The 17869-nt window shown below is 36.4% G+C and overlaps 1 protein-coding gene across 3 annotated transcripts in view; it reads left to right on the top strand.

The window, feature by feature from the left end:
• The first annotated feature begins 579 nt into the window (after positions 1 to 579).
• The window catches only part of LOC107718892 (F-box-like/WD repeat-containing protein TBL1XR1), a 28521-nt gene continuing 11231 nt past the window's right edge, over positions 580 to 17869 (top strand). For 2 of the 3 annotated variants that reach the window (XM_016526148.1, XM_016526146.1), the window contains exons 1-2: positions 580 to 636; positions 10225 to 10290. The gene's annotated coding sequence lies outside the window, so the exon portion shown is untranslated. The remainder of the gene's footprint in view (positions 637 to 10224; positions 10291 to 17869) is intronic. The other variant, XM_016526147.1, reaches the window with a different exon arrangement.

The raw sequence follows: 17869 nt of genomic DNA, 5'->3' as shown, positions 1-17869 counted from the left end.
TTTTGAAGCTACGATGAAATTTGTTCTCACAAATACTTGGCATGGAATTAGCACTAGAGGTTGCTTTTGCACTGATTTGCACTGCCTTTGGTTTTCAAATTTGTTTGAAAGCCCCCAGATCAAAGACAAATTGTCCATTAACGTCCATTGACCATTAACGATGCTTTTTTAGCATCACATTTGTGTTTGTCACAGACATCTGAGGGTGAGTCTTCAGTGTTGTAGTGTGCTTTGCTAATAATGAACATGATTTGCTTAATAATGTAAATATATTTATTTATTTATTGAAAGTATTAATGTTGATAGGCTGATGCACCCTGTGATACAGGAATAACTGGACTGTTTTCATTTTGAAAAACCTTAATGTCACTTTAACTCAACAGTATGATCTTCTCATGAAATGAAACCAGTGTCTCATGTTCTGCACTTGGACAAACAATTGCTTTTTTTCAAAGAGAAACGGAAAGTTATTGACATGTTCACAATCCAAACATGATTTATTTATTGACCCTTCACTTGTGGGCAACCCAACATGGCATCAAGTAACAGTTTTTTGTTCTGTGTTTTCTTTATGTCCAGACTGTTGAGACTCCTCGTCTGCTAAGGGTTCACATTGGAGCAAGACCTGATCACATGGTAAGCCAAGAAAAGATCTCTTGTTCTTTTCTAGACTGCAACTATTTGTTTTGGTCAAAATCAAGGCACCTTGAGCGCCACACACATGTGGTCTCAGCAGCCGTGGAGGAGTAGACAGCTGTAACTGAATTATGGGATGTTTGACAGTCATTCATCTATTTTTATTTTATTTTTTCCAGAAATAACAAAATGTCTTTTGCACAGACAGTGCAGACATTTAGGTTGAGCACCGCGATATTGTACCAAATACTGTACAGCAGCTTCAGAAAGCAGTTGCACAATATATATGGCTCCATGTCCATTTTTATTTCCTCTTTTCCATCTAACGCTCATTAAAACTCAATCTTTAAAAACACTAACAATTTAATAATACTTTTAAATGTAATCATTAGCAAATTAATATCTATTTTTAATATTGCACATTGTAATGCTGTGAAACCTAAATTCACTTGTAGCATTTAAAACAATTTACTTTAGATTTTATTTCTTTATTTTTCAAGTAGCATTTAAAATTATTTACTTTTATTTATTTATTTATTTATTTATTTATTTATTTATTTTTAAAGTAGCATTTCAATCATTTGATTTCAGTTTTTAATGTTTAATTTGAAGTAGTATTTAAAATGAATAATTTTAGGTTTTGTTTTTATTTTCAAGTAGCATTTAAAATTATTGATTTCAGTTTTTGTGTTTATTTTGAATTGAAGTAATATTTTAAATGGTTGACTAGTTTTTTTATGAAAAAAAATAGTATTTAAATTAACATCAGATTTTTTTATTTTAAAGTAGTATTTAACATAATTTAGCTCCCTTTTCATTTATTTTAAAGTAGCTTTTAAAATGATTTAAATTTGAGTATTTTTAATGTACAGTCATTTAAAATGATTGAATTTGTTTTTAGTTTTAAGGTAGCATTTATAATGATTGACTTCCTTTTTTATTTTTAATTTAGACAAAGTAGTATAAACTCGATTGAAATAATCGTCTTATCTTTATGCACCACAGTAATAATATTAGTGCTATGTTCAAAATATTGATACGACGATGTATCGTCACAGAGATTAGAGAGAGAGAGAGAGAGAGAGAGAGAGGGTGTGTATGTATGAATTACCACCGTTTTGCCGCGTTTCTCTATTAACAGTGAAGCTATGGCTTTAATTCCTTTAGAAACAATGATGCTACCAGCTCCTTGTTGAGAAAGATAATGTAGCTCTTGAGCGATTAAGCTATTTAGTTGATAAAACTGCGGGGCAGCGCTAAAAAGGTTGTTCCTGAATGTCTGAGTTCGGCCGCAACGTAATCTGTGTGCGTGACTGCACTTAACATCATCGCGTCGAGTATAAATCAGCCTTGAGCGTTGATATGTATCGTATCGTGACTTTGCTGGTGATACACAGCCCTAAATAATATTGGTGCATCCCTAGTTAAAATGACTTCCTAAGCACTGTTGCGTAAACCAAAAGTGTACCAAACGAACATGCTGCTGTTCCACAATAATTTAGTCTGTTCAGTCAAGACAAATACATCTTATTATCTGTAAACACAGGGAATAGGCTTCTTGGCTAATGCTCTACATAAAGCTCCACTCAAGCTCGCCTTTATATTGTTTCAGAAATGTTATACTTGAAATGTTTTTCCATAACAAAGTGAGTTCGGAGCTTGTCATGCATAGTTTGAGAACTAATTATGAATGCTAATTAATGTGAGTTCTTGAGTAAATTGAGTGCTTGCCATTTATGGGACAGCGGTTTTTACTGCCTCTTTTTGAAGCTGAAATTACCTGTAATTTACTCAAGTAGTGTCATTTCAACCTGTCAGTCAGGACCACTTCAATCCCCCCGAAGACCCCTAAACCCTTCACAAGAGTTGCAGCTCAGTTTGTCTGTTGAATATTCTCTGGATAATTCCTCTCCAATGGGGTGTATTGTTTCAGGGATCAAGGTGCGTGAATTTGAGCACTTTCAAAACCAAGCTTCATTCAGAACTGAAGCAGGATAGACTCAAACAAGTTCAATCAATGTCTGCTAAAGCAATTTTTATACATGGAATAGTTTATTCTGTTGGTTTTATTATGGTTGCTTTTGAAATCACTGAATTCTGTATATAATTTTGAACCACGATAAATGCTATTTTCACTTCAGACCCTCTTGTCAGGCTTTCTTGAGAGTGTTGCCATAGAAACACTGAGTATAGAGAGGCAGAGATTGGTTTGGCTCTAAGCTGGTGGAGAATGGAAGAAAATAGAGACCTAATAAACCTCTTAACTCCTGTATTTGTTACAGGTCTTTTAAAACATGATGGACTAAAAAAACAACTTATGGTCTGGCGGTGTGGGTGAGTGAGATGCAAGGCTTTCACTTATTATCATACTCATTTTTGGACATATTCATCATGTGGGGGTCCGAAGTTTATCCGAACATATCTGAAATGTAATGAAAGCCAAACTATTGTGCTTTCAAAGGAAAGATATGCATCTGTTGTGAGTTGTGAAGGTGCTGTGTAGAATTGGAGCCAGAGGAGTTTGCTTTGGTGTAGCCTGTATCCATCATGTAATCTGTGTCCACAGTTCCTTGACTTAAGCTGTACAACAATATTGAATTTCCATGTTTTGGCTTTGGGCAAAAAAATGACCCTGCATGGCTACCGCTCCGGCTTTAGAAAACAAAGTAAAGCTTATCTGTGTCTGGGTTGTTTTTTCAAGATCAATCTTTTAGAGAGTTGACCGTGAAAAGGGCACCTAGCCTAGTTGATGCTTTAAGACCTGCTGCTTTTATAAAAACACGGCCTCACACACTTTCATTCACTATTCATTTTGTTTATTAATTGTGAAAATGCTTACATTATTAAAATGCAGATGAAATGCTATAGCTTAATCCAGTACCGGCACTTATCAATAAAACAGTCAAGTGCAAGTTTTTTTTTTTTTTGTTTTTTTTTTAAAGGGAGTTCTAGGAATAGCAAAACTACATATTTTCAAACTCGAATAATGTAGGGCTGAACGACTTAATTGATTTTAACTACTGTTGTGATCAGCATATTAGAATGATTTCTGAAAGATCATGTGACACTGAAGACTGGAGTAATGGCTGCTGAAAATTAAGCTATGCCATCACAGGAATAAATGACTTTTTAAAATATATTACAAAAAGAAAACAGTTACTTTAAATTGTATTAATATTTCACAATATTGTTTTTTTCATGTATCTTTGATCAAATCAATCAATAGTTTACGTCGTACAGTCTTACATGCTTGATGGTTGATGTCACACAATCTGCCTTTGCTTTTACCAAGATCATTGGGATCATATCATACAAACTGATAAGAATCACACAATGTGAACTGGCTAAAAAAGTATAAGAAGAAATGTTGATAATATTGCCAGCTATTCTGATTAGTCAACCATCTTGACCTTTCCTAGTTTTTCTTTTGCCTCATAAAACCCTGTAAAGTATAAGAAGAAATGTTGATAATATTGCCAGCTATTCTGATTAGTCAACCATCTTGACCTTTCCTAGTTTTTCTTTTGCCTCATAAAACCCTGTACTTGATTTATAGATGCTATCACCTCCTGAGATTATTTATCATGTCAAGGCAACCGCCATTTAGTGATGAATATGCAAACTGTAACCTTTGTGCCAGAGCTGTTGCAGCTCCATCTAAATCGCACATGATTATGGCCTTTTTTATCTGCCTGCTTCCTGTCTGATGTAAGATCCTCAGAACAAAGAGAAGGTGTTCAGCTTATCTAGCAGGTGCATCAACAGTTGTTAACGAACGCCCCCCTCATTACCTTATTGCGACGGATGGGGGATGGAAAGCATCTGACGGGGACTCCATCTTTACGAGAGAGAGATGAGAAACAGCCTCCCATTCTCCACTGAACTGTCACTTTGGTGTGTAGGAGTGTCTAAGACTAACTGCTCTTTGAAAGGAAACCGTGACATCTGTTTCCTTTTAGCTAGGTAGCATTGTGAAGATTGCCGAAAACGTTTTGTGTGCTCAAGTACGTGAAGTTTCAATTTCAGTGGCAGACTTTCTGAAGAAGGGGGGTTTTCTTTTATCACATTCTCAGTGTGAATCTAGGTCCCCTGCTTACAACTGTACTGCAGACAACAAACTGTTTTCTTTCACTAGAAAACAAACAAACAAAAAAGCCTACAGTATTTATTATAGTGTGCATTGATTAAAGTTATCAGGGCAAAGCAGATTGTTGATATTGAGGCCTGTTGGTTGAAGATTGGACACGGTCTTGTTGGTTTAAACAAAGGTTTCAGCTTAAAAGCTTAGGATAAGAGAATAATTGCTCACCTGAGCTAAACCCGAGAATATAAATTGCCATGGTGATTTGTTCCACTAAAAGGTGATTCAACAGCACAACATAGATGTTACCAAGTTAATCCTACAGTTGCATGATAACCTATTGTCATCTTCTCTTTAACTCTTGTTGATAGTATAATGCAATATCTGCTCTGACAATAGTTGACCTGAAAGAGAAAACTGTTATTGTCACAATATATTTTTGGTGTCAGTAATATACCAGATAAAGTATCATGACAGCTTGATTAATTGTGTGAAAAATAGAATGTGATATATCAGCATGAGAACCTCCCGTGGTGACTGTTGTGGACTTCAGTGAGGTCCATTATCGCAAAGGCTTTTCTGTTGTTTTAATTATTTACAGTTTACACAATATATTATTAATACTTGTAATACACTGCAGTATTAATATACAAAAGAGTGTAGTTTTAAATGTATGTTTGAATTTTTGTACTTTCACACAGTAGGGCTGTCAAATAAAAATTTTATTTTAAATTTTGAATGTTGGAAGTATTTAAGTGAAAAAAAAATTAAATATTAGAATTTAGATGATTATTTTTTTTTACTGAAAACTGAAGGCAGGGCTGTACGTTAACTTTTTTTGCACATAGCACTGGTGCTACAAAGGTTGAAAGTTTTGTAGCACAGGCCAAACAGTTGTAGCACAAGTTAGGGGTGGGCGATATGGCAAATATATCATATCACCGTTTTATTCAGGAATATCACGATTCACGATTTTCACGATTCTTTGTCATGTTGGTTTTACTATTTTTCAAGTTGCCTGAGCAGTACAGCCAAACTAATTTCCCTATTGTAAAAAAAAAAGCCTTTCAAGGTAACAAAATATCAAAGAGCCGGCAAAAGCACTCACATCGATCTCAACTGGGTGCTCGACTAAGAAACAAATGGAACAAACGTTTAAATGTAAAGTCGGCAACACCAAAGCACCAAAAGTATCAAAAATGTATTTAAAAAACTGTCTCATAGCGTGTGTGACGTTTCGAGCACGCAGGCTCTTCATCAGACGTAACAAAATATGAAATAAAAAAGAATGGCAGACATTTAGGCCAAAATCTTTGTCATTATTTTATTTTTGTTATTAGAAAATAAGAACAAAAAAATATTACAAATACACATAATATACAAATAAAACAAACCGTGCTTTATTTTCAGGTACAGTATTTAGCAGAAACATGAAATATTAAAATAGTGGTTTTATGGTTTTGCTTTTATAAGATGCTGTCAAATTAAAAGGAGTTTGTCTTTGAATTTCAGCGTTGTTTCATTACGTTGCACTTTGTCTCACGCCTTGTGTGAATGGCGTTTGAAGAACTGGATTCAAATAATGTGGTATTTTGAGACTTGGGCATTGCGATACTAGGGCTGTCGCCGTGAAGAAATTTCCTTTGCAGTGATTTTGAGTATGCAATATTATCTCCATTTATTTATTTAAGCTCATTGGTATGTTAATATACGTATAATAGTAAGTTCTGATGCTCGAATATGACTGGAAAAGTGGCTTTCAAACACTGCTGTTGACATTTCAACAGTATGAGTACAGGGACTTGACTCTGCGCTCATTTTACACAGGATGTCAGTCAGTGCAGATACATTGTTACTTACGCCAAGAGGTGGAGGCAAGGGACTGTCTTTACGAGTGAGTCAACTAATACGTTTCATTCATAATTGAAACAAGGTGTTGAAATTAATTTAACTTTGAGCGCCACTTTACAAGGCTCAATCGACGATCAACGCGTTACCTGGGTAATGCTAAAGCTGATGTTTCACTTCAGGGAGAACAATGCCATTGATTGAGTAAATTGAACAGCGCTGATGCCAGTCATGGGAAATCCCCTTAAACGCTGAAAAGATGCTATGATAAAGATATCGCTTTCATCTTCTGACAGCTGATGGCAAACTGACTTTTTTTCATGAATATATGACTTGCCCTGAAGAAGGGCAGACGCAGGTAATCGCGCATGCTCACTCGATCTCTCTCTCTCTCTCTCTCTCTCTCTCTCTCTCTCTCTTTGTCAGTTTAGTGCAAATCAAAGGAACCTCTGTACAGATCCCAATGGTACACAGAGTCTTAAAGAGCAGGTCATATGGTATTTTTTTTGTTTAACAATTATGCAAGCGAATCGTGCCCACAGCTAAAGTTTAGCTGCTAAACTGTGAACACTTAAAACAATAATGGTGGATACGTTAGCTGAGTGCTAACGTGACTAACTGATGAAACAATGCAGTTTGTAAACCAAAATATGTCTACTGTAATGTTTGAAGAACGACAGACAAAAGACGCTCTGTCTTAACTTTAATCAGAACGCAGAAGAGCTCACAGACGCACCAGCCTAACTAGCTCACTCGTCTCTCCCGCATTAACCCTATAGCTGCCGGTGCAGCAAAATAAACAGCAATTTCACAATGATTATAAAGTCTGTGCGCTATACTACATTCTTTATTATTAAACGAAGTAATTAGAACAACGTCAGTCTACATTAATCAACACATTCTTAGGAAATAGTGGGTTGACAGTGAATTATCGGAACTACTTCAGTAAGACAGTAATATCTGGAAAAAAAATAAAATCTTTACCTGGAAACCTAAAGCTGCACTAAGTATACATCACATATTAGCACAAAAACTTGATATTTTGAGCACTCAGTTGAAAATGTACACATAACATATCAATCGTAAAGGTTGTGGTTGGTAGAGCTTGTTAGCCCAAATTAAGAAGATTAGAAGCCAACGAAGATAAAAGATTAGAGAAGCAGTCCTTGGTAAAATGACATGCACACAACAAAAGGTTCGAATTGTATTTCTGTGGTATCCTTGAACACAGCGTCTTCTCAACATGATGTAAACACACTAACTAGCAGAAGTGTTTGTGGGCAGGTCAGACTCTGTTCGTATTTCGCGGGCAGGCAGGGATTATGCAAATGTTACCCAGTGACGTATACCGGTAACAGGCAAAAGATTCAAAAATTACGACTCGTTAAGTCGATTCAGAATCGACTCTCTCTTTTGAGAGACAATATCTTTATTTATCATGCACTTTTTTGATTAACAACTTTGCAGATTGTTTTCATTTAAGGTTAGCTACGTTATAAACTGCAAAAGAGATATTTTTCAAAAACCCATATGACCTGCTCTTTAATGCTGTAAAAAAGAGCCAGTTGGTGTAAAAATATTACTCTCTTCAGCTTCACTCTTGTTATAATTATTAATTTATTAAACATTCAATACACATGCATTAAGTGTAAAACAAAGGCATAGCCTCATGAAGAAAAAAAAAGTGAACATTGCAGTTGTGGCGGTTGCTTGTCATACTCTGTGGTTGTCTTGTCAGTATTGCGATATTACAATATTGAGGTTATCGTGACAGCCCTATGCGATACTTCTGTAGCACTGGTACACTGTACAATTCTAATTAGTATTAGTGTTGATTTACACTAATGTCTGTTATAGTGCTTTTGGCAATGTGCTTGAGTTGCGTTATTAATTGCAGTCTGACACATTTTGTAACACAACGACACAGTAAATTGAGCTTGGGTAGAGAATGGTTCGGGCCTAATGTAGCAAGCTGTAGACATTATAACATTTTTGGTTGAAGTGTAAATTAATTAAGCAATTGCGTGATTCAGAATGAGTTATGCAAATGTTTCCAATGGATTGGACGTGCTTCCCCAATCATTTTCACATTTTCACTTCCCCATTTTTATTTTCACAAGAATTGGCAATGTAATCGAATTGATTTAGAACTGATTTCAGTTCCCAAGTTGGTTTTTAACAAACCTTTTCTCTCAGATCAGACATTCTTTGCCTTGACACTGTAACGACACCTGTTACTTCGCTTAGCAAGCGCAGGCCAATAATCTGAGCTAACTGGAACATGCGCTGCTCTGGGAAACAGATAGACGCAGCAGGTGCAACAGCACAAAGAAGTCTCAGAGACCCCGCAAGACATGGACTGAGAGCAGGCAGCTTGAAGGAAGTAGTTTCCACCCTTCTCTGTTCGAGCCTAACCTTGGTAGACAAGAGACCACTGAAACCCGCCAATAGCTGTAACTTAACAGCCATGTCAGTACATGCTTTTCATTGCTCGGCTGTGGAAACTAACACATGCGCCCTTCAAAAATTACAGGGTGAGCCCAAGATGGTGATTCACGAATGCAGAAATAATTTCCAGACCTAGGCTTAATCTGCACCTGGGAAAACTGCCCTGGATGATTATTTTATTTTATTTATTTTTTTTACTTTTAGGCTTGATTTAGTTGCCGGTATGTGGCAGGGCAAGATTTCAACTTAGGACCATATTTCAGACACCATGTTTTGGTTATGTGACAGCAAGTTTTCTTGATGATGAGATTATGAAACTAACAAGTGGCTGTTTATAATTTGTATCATCTCTAGGTGAAACCATTTGACAAGGCAATAAATACCCTTTTAGTTTAGCTGAGTAATGGCAGATTTTGTTATTCCTTTCAAAAATTGGGAATGTGTTCCTCTTTTGGTGCTAATTAGTTAAGGTAATACAAAACTATCAAATAAAATCAAACTTTTTCCATAAGGTCTCTATTGTTTTAGCTTTATTTATTTATTTACAATGTTTTTTCCTAATTGGCCCATTAGAAAACCTATCCAATGATGTATGTAGGTTAAAGCAATAAACAGTGTAGGTCAAAACAATTTGCAATCAGTCTTACCTGACGGTGGTGAAACCTGTTTAGTCTCTCTTGTAGATTTAGGTGTGCCCTTATCTTAAAATAATATATATCTCAGCTACATAGTAATGCTGACAGTTTCACAAACATTAGTGAAATCCAGCTACTGTAATGTCAGTCAGCTTATGCTTTTAACCTGTTTTCCAAATACCACACGTACAAGGCAGTGTGGATGGTTTTCAAGACATTCATTCTGGTGTTTTTGTCATGAAAAATGTAAGTGGCAACCCAAAGAAAATTACAGGGCGACATTGAGATTTATTGGACATTTTAAGAAAGTCCATAGAGACATTCATTCAGGCTGTTACCTTACCCAGGAGAGATGGGAAAACAATAATGGGAGTCTCCCAGCAGAAAGATGGCGAAAGATATGACATTTTCCATCTAAACTAGCAGTTGCTGCAAAAGTCCACAAACATGATTTTATTGACCTTGGACAGTTTGGTTTAATTGGGGCGTGCATTGCAGCTGATGTTTTTTGTTTTTTTTTCACGTCTTGCTTGACAAATTCTGCTTCATTCACCTTTTTCTGTAATGTTATTGCAGGTGCTGAGACACTTGGGTTGGATCCTTAAAAAGTGTTTGCCTTGCGGAAATAGAGGTGATAGTGTGGTGAGTGTAAATGCATGTTGGTGCTAAGATGGCTTATTTATTTTCTCTAAGGAAAATGAAAAAATATATATATTTTTTTATTTTTTAAGCTGGGCTCTGTGTTTTTGGAAAGGACATGGAACAGGTACAGCTGCTTCAGAGACCGTTTGTAGCAGGAATATTCAAGACAAACCTCTGGTTCCCTCTAGTATATAAACCACCATTCTAGGTTTTTTTCCGTGTTGTAATGAAATGCCCAGTGACATTTGTTCATATGACATGGATGAAGGTGAATCCTGGAATTACTCAGACCGTTTGTAGCAGGAATATTCAAGACAAACCTCTGGTTCCCTCTAGTATATAAACAGTAAAATTGTGGACTATTATTGCAATTTAAAATAACTAAAATTTCTATTTGACTATATTTTACAATATTGTTTATTCTTGTGATGCAAAGCTGAATTTTCAGTGTCATTACTCCAGTCTTCAGTTCTAATATGCTGATATGCTGCTCAAGAAACATTTATGATTATTAGCAATGTTCAAAACATTTGTGCTTAACAGCATGCATTTCACATGGAAATCTTTTGTAACATTATAAATGTCTTTACTGTCATTTTAATCAATTTAATGTGTCTTTGCTGAATAACATATTCATTTCCTAAAAAATAAATCATACTGATCTCATACTTTTGAATGGTAGTGTATGCTTGTGTATAAAACTCTGCCTGTCCTGTTCAGAAAGTTGTTTTAAGTAAGTCCATGAACTAAAAAGACTTATTTTCATCAAAGTATTTAGGTGTCTGTCCTAAATCAGCGGTACCTTGAATAATACACAGAGCCTGCTGCCCTTGTGCACATTCAAAATTACTGTTATTGACTCCCATAAAGGTCAAGGGTCATAACATATCCTGGACAGCACTGCATTTTTTTAATAGTGTGTAATGTGATCATATGGTGCCTTCAGACTTTCCACTCAGAATCATGATTGCATTAAAATGATTTTAGTTGGAATAATAAGCATGTATTTGGCAATTTCATGTTATTTTCTTTTTTTTCTTTCATCACTCCCGGTGAACATTCATTGACTGATACACTCCAAACCCAGAAAGCCGAGTTTCCCACTGATAATTACAGCATTGTAGTAGTGTTCATGTGAAGGCAACCATTATCTTATGCACAAGACTCTCATCAGATCACAAACTAGGTGGTGCCTAGGATGTAATTTATAAATTAAACAATCTGCTTTTTATAATAGGCCAAAGGTGACCGCTTTATCCCATGTTGCCTTTATCGGTCACTGTTGTGATTTGAGAACAAACAAAAGCTTCTTAGCATAATCACTAATGCTAATGCACTCAAATCAGAACAATGAATGAGTCTGTGTGTACTGGCGCTCTAGCTATGGTAAGTGATTTTGGCAGGTGGTGATATGATGTAACCTTCTGAACAGCTCCAGCGAGATCATGTTCCAGCAGACCTTTAAGCAGTGCCTGTCCCACATGTTCCACAAACACCCAATCCTAAGGGTCTACTCTACATGTGTAAAAAAAACACACTAGCAGCAGAATCGGGTCGAAAGGGAGATACCAGTATAGTTTCTTTATCGCTGCTGTAAATAAGAAGCCGCCCCTGGTCTATGCAGACCTTGAATATGTTACTCGTTAGTCATTTCTGCTGTCTGAGTTGCGTTATAGTGAGTTCCTGGAAACACTGGCAGTGCACTCGGTTCACATGCAGATGAATAACTCTCGTAACTGACCAGCGGTGGTTAAACCAGTCTGCTATTGATTATTGGCTTTCTCTGAGCTCCAGCGTTGATGATAGTCATTTCTTTGCCTGGTCAGTTATCACTCATTATCTACTGCTTTTTGGCACATGCTAGATACTCTAAGTATGCCAGATAAGGTTGCTTTATTTCAGGTTGCATTATTCCAATTCTGTCAATAACCATGTGAATCTCACAAAAAAAAAAGAAAGAAAAATATTGTCACCCCAATATCAAAAGAGGAAAAAGTATTATATTTCTATAATTTATAATATAATTCACACCCACTCACATGCACCGATACCGATACTGGCCTGTATAGTCGATGTGCGCGAGCTGATAAGCAAAGCACACTTGAGTGGTTTGAGCGTGCGGCAGCACAGACATCACTGGAAAGTTTGTCGTTCGGTCGGATGTCAAAAGCAAGTAAGTAAAACAATGCACAAGTTTACTACAGTTACTTGGCGGTAAGGAGAGAGAGCATGCATAATTTGGATTAAAACTAAATCGTAAATATAAAGTCACAATAAACAACATTTTTTTAACGTTAAGCCTATAGGACGAAAGTGAAAATCGAAAGTGAAACTAGCAGCCTGTGTGAAGTGCACTAGGCTGTACTGTACGTGTCCCTCTCACCAATACAATTGTGTTCGTGCTTTGCGCATGTTTTGCTTGCTTGGAGTTAATTGCGTTATATGAGTGGCTTTGGAATGTAAGTCACAGCACTGTCAGATGATAAAAATCGGGACTTATATTTCAGAAAGCATGTTCATCGCTGTTACAAGATTTATGTATAATGAGGGTTCCCTGCGTTGTTACAGGAAAACGTCTTGTGATTACAGTACTGAGCCGCCGCAGTGGAGCAGATCTAATGTGCTATTAAATTAAAGATGAAATACCATAGAGCAATAAAATGAACAGTGAATGTAACAAAAGCTTGTACAATACATTTTAATGGGCATAATTAAGTGTGAAAATGACTGAAGGAAATATCTATTTGCTAAATGAACTAAGCCAACTTATATTATTCATATTCTTTTGGTTTCTGTACCCAGTATTTTTAAAAATTACAAATGCAGTGAAAATACAGGTATCTGTATCGTTATCGGCAAGTACCAAAAATAATAGTATCGGTTTGGGCCTTGTTCTGGAAAAAGTGGTAATTATTCTAAATTTTAATAATATTTCACAATTTTACTGTTTTTATTTATTAATTTTTTTTGATCAAATAAATGCCGCCTCGGTTCAGAGCCTGTTTCAGATTTTTCCTTTTTGTGGCATTTATTTATATGAACATTAAGCACATTTAAGCACATTTCTCTAAATTGTATGTCTCTAAACCTTTTACTTTTTACAGTAATGTTTCTTTTTTTTAAAGAATTAGGGAGAAATGTTAAGTATTAATAACAATTATTAAAATAAATGTTGTCTTATTTCTCTTGTCTTTGTGGTGAAATATGTATTGGACAGGTTTTGTAATTTTTCAAACCTTGAGGTGCTGCATTGCAACACAAGCTCATAACGCATTTGTCCTTTGACATACACTTCAATGCCTCACCTTTGGTCCAACATGGTGTTGAATTGAGTGATTCATACTACGAAAGACTGTGTAGGTGGTAGGGTCGCCTTCAGCTGCTTTACTCATAGTTTTACCTCTGTAGCTGCAGGCAATCAGGCCACATTTAGTGTCACTCGTTAACAGAGGCAAATGAGTTCATTTAACATTCTCAGCACACCTGTGCTACAGCACATGAAATCATCAGAAGGATGGCAACATTTTCACATAGATTCAAAAACAACATGCTAATGACTTATTTTCAGTGACAGTAGATTTTCAATAATTAATGGTGAGTGTGTACATGTAGGGATGCTAATTAGCATCAAAATAATATCAAAATGAATCTGTCAATATAGATTATTATTCTCAGATTCATGGTTTAATCAATCCTAGAAAGGAGCTGGTTTCTTTTGTAACCCTTCGGTAAAATTTTATTTTCTTTCAAAATGCTTTCTTTTTCTATAAAAACAAGTCACATTGTTGTTTTTCTGAATGACATGCTTAACAGAGTTCTCAAAGTGCCGGAGGAGGGCAAAAACGTTACACAATCCTGGCAGTTTAGATCTTGTCCTCATGTTACCTCCCATTCTTGTTGCACTCTGTCAAGTCCTGGTTTGGAGCAGCGCGGAGGAGGGCAAAAACGTTACACAATCCTGGCAGTTTAGATCTTGTCCTCATGTTACCTCCCAGCATGTCGCCGCCCTTCCCAGCAACTTCCACCTGTGCACCAAAAATAAAATTGTTGATATGAGAGTAAACATTTCATTACAAAAATGCCACCTCAGAAAAGTGACAGCCGCTCTCACCCAAAAGCAATGTCACAACATAAGCAGATAACCTTCTCGATATGTCCTTGTTACATCACCCATAACTGTTTTCAAAAGTTGCCATGCGGTGTGTACTTCAGGCTGTTGGGCTGAAGATTTAAAGGGATAGTTCACCCAAAAATGAAAATTCTGTCATTAATTCAGAAAGCTCTTGAATTTCATCAAAAATATTTTAGGGTGTATTCACACCAGGAAAGTCCGCTAGTTCACTTGCTTTGGTCCGGACCAAATACAATGTTGATTTTTTTTTTGTTTGGTTCGGTTCACTTTCACACTGCCCTTTTTGCAAGTGAACCAGAAACTGTAAACAAAACCATACGTGTGCTTAAGGTCATCCATTCATTGGTTCATCCATAGTTCGTTTGGAAGCGGACCGAGACCACCTCTTCAGCTGGGTCTCAGTACTGTTGTTTGGTCCGCACCCAAGTGTGATTGCTGTATTCACACCTGCCCAAAAGATCCGCACCAAAGGGAGAAGCGAACTTGAGTTTGATTCAATCGAACCAAACAAGACAGGTGTGAATACACCCTTAATTTGTGTTCCGAAGATGAACGAAGGTCTGATGGGTTTGGAACGACATGAGGATGAGTAATTAATGACAGAAGTTTCATTTTTGGGTGAACTAACCCTTTAACACTGTGTCTGTGAATCCTTCAAGGATTTAAAATTCTCTTTAAAAACATTAGGCATGAAAAGTTTAAATATATTAAATGGCATTAAATGGATTATTAAGGTCTCAACTTTGTATTTGTCAAAAGATGCAGGTTGCGTGTATGTAAATGAAATGTTTTCACATTCACCTTAATCTTTTGGATATTTAATTATCCAAACAAATTTTTTTGGGGGAAAGAAATTGGCTTAGTTTTCAGTACGTAAAATTCTTTTGACTTGTTGTGAGATATGACTTAGAGATAACATAAACAGTCGTCTTTACTTTTGGTTGTGAACAAGAATCAACTATCAAGTAGTGTTGTCACGGTACCAAAATTTCAGTATTCGGTACCAATACCAGTGAAAATCCACGGTTGTCGGTACCAATTTCGGTACCAAAGCAAATAATTTTCTGAAGACAGTCGTTTCCTTCAGAAATACAGTGATATAAAAACACCCGCACCGGGTTTCGACTTTGACACGTGCAGACACGTGCAGTGCTCATGATCATTCAACGAAGTCAAAGCCTTTTGGAAAATCTATTTGTGGCGGTAGTGCTTTTATGAAGAGAGCGCATCTGCGCACCTTTCGGATAGTGCATCAAGAACCGGGTTGACCGGGTACTCTGTACCACCGGTACTTAAAAAAACCTGGTACCGTAACATTTTCATTTTTTTAGTACCGACTTGGTACCGAAGTACCGGGTCTTTTGACAACACTACTATCAAGCATTCAATACGTGTATAAAGCAGTGTGCCTGTAAATGCACAATTTTGTGGTCTTTTCATATGATTTATTTTCTAGCTGCAGTTACAAATGACAATAGCAAATTATGAGAGTGTTGAATTTATTTTAAACAATTGATTTGTTGATCTGTTTCAGTGAGCCATTGCAAACAATCTCAGAAAGTCTAATATATAAAAAACATTAATCAAGGATTTTTCGAAACGGAGCGTATCGATGTAATGTTTAATTTGCATTAAAATGTGTTTAAGTCTTAGATTTCAGTTCCGATTTCATAACATTTTGTCATTCACCTCGGAACTTAGTCCTCATGATGTCTAATATAATTTTAAACAAGGCTGACTTAAACTGTGTTGGAAATGCAGGTGGCTTTAAACATCCTTGTGTAGAGTCTTTTGTCCTTTGCAGAATGACTTTGATCCAAGTTTTGTTGGAGCCGAAACAAGACGGTTTAATGATCCCATAGTGCTTGTGGTTATGCTCTTTACAGGAGGTGGTCTCTATGCTAAAATACATTCTCCTATGTGCAGAGACAACTATATGCAAGCCATCCATAGGCTGACATTCAGAAGAGTGTAAACACTGTGGTGCTGTATTTGTTTCTGAAGGATCCATAATGGCAGAACGATGTCATCTGCAGGGCAGCGGTTAAAAGATTCTTAATAAAATGCACTACGAGGCCTACGGTGGATGTATACGTGTTTGACCACAGCCAGTGCGATCCATTGACCTGCTTCTAGGACACTTCACACAAAAGAAGAAGAGTAGGGAGATCCATTTATGGCCCTGATGTGTCATATTTCCCCCACCCCTCCATGTTCAGACAGACACTGATGGATCCAGATCCTAAAGTAGGTCAGGTGAGGTGACGCGTTAATCTCGCTGGTCCAATTTGATTTTATTTTTCACCCTTCGGAGAGTAGGTTGCATCACAAGCAGTTTAGGCCAGCATCTGTCTTAATTGCTTGTGACAGCAATCACTAGCGTGTGGCATCTAATAAGCAACGGTCATTGTTCCTGCTGGATTGATTGGGCTGCTTTGCCTTTGAACTCGACCTGATTGTTAGATGCTAATGGAGGGATGTGAGCCATATGCTGATTTTTCCAAAAGCGTCTGGTTGAAATGGTGTTGACATAATTGCCTTGAAAAGAGGAAGAAAATGGTACTATTGTCATGATGTGTGGTGGTGGTAGTAGCACGTCTGCTTCAGAGCTGCTCTATTACGTGCTGTGACATTACTTTGCTTTACAACTAGCGAAGTGTTTTACATTTTAGAAGACTAGTTGATTGCGTAGTTGCCATTTTTGACAATACAAAGGCTGTGAAGAACAGAAAAATATTATTTAAAAAATGTAATTATTATGTCGTTGTGTACCCAGGTGTGTACCCATTGATATACAGTACAGCTACATACCATTTTGTATAATTAATTTGTAAATATAATTTCTATATTAGTATTTTTAATATTTGTTGTTAACATTATTATTGATGATGATAATAATAATAATAATAATAATAATAATGGTTATATTTAATAAAGGCGTAATATTTTAGCAAATTGGTTAAATATATGCATATGCTAAATTTGATATTGGGATGGTGAAATAAATAAATATAAATACATTTAAATGTATACATCAACCGCTGACACAAAAAAAACAAAAACATTGCTCCATTTGTTTGACCAGCCTGACACCACAGCATTGGCCTCTTGGTATCCCCCCCCCACACACACACACACACACTTAAATATGCTGTGGCTTTGTGCAGTTTAGGTGTTATAATTTACATTACGCTTAGAAAAGTCAGACAAAGCTGTTTATCTCTTCGTAATATTGCTTGGAAAGCAGGTCAAACATAATCCCCACAATTCATGGTACTCTTGAGGCAGATTTTTAATGCTTAGGCTTTTGGGATATTTTCTTTTGTGCTTAGTTGGTGGAAGAGGAGCACTGACTGTGAAGAGTGTCTTGAGGAATTTGTCCAACGGTCAGTGTTACACAAGAACACAAGCTCTCCAAGCTTCTCATTGTTCTCTGAGGCCCTCAGA

The sequence above is a fragment of the Sinocyclocheilus rhinocerous genome, unplaced genomic scaffold (assembly GCF_001515625.1).
Source record: "Sinocyclocheilus rhinocerous isolate Xijiao unplaced genomic scaffold, SAMN03320098_v1.1 scaffold1595, whole genome shotgun sequence".
NCBI classification, from domain to species: domain Eukaryota; kingdom Metazoa; phylum Chordata; class Actinopteri; order Cypriniformes; family Cyprinidae; genus Sinocyclocheilus; species Sinocyclocheilus rhinocerous.
This window is presented reverse-complemented; position numbering and strand designations above follow the sequence as displayed.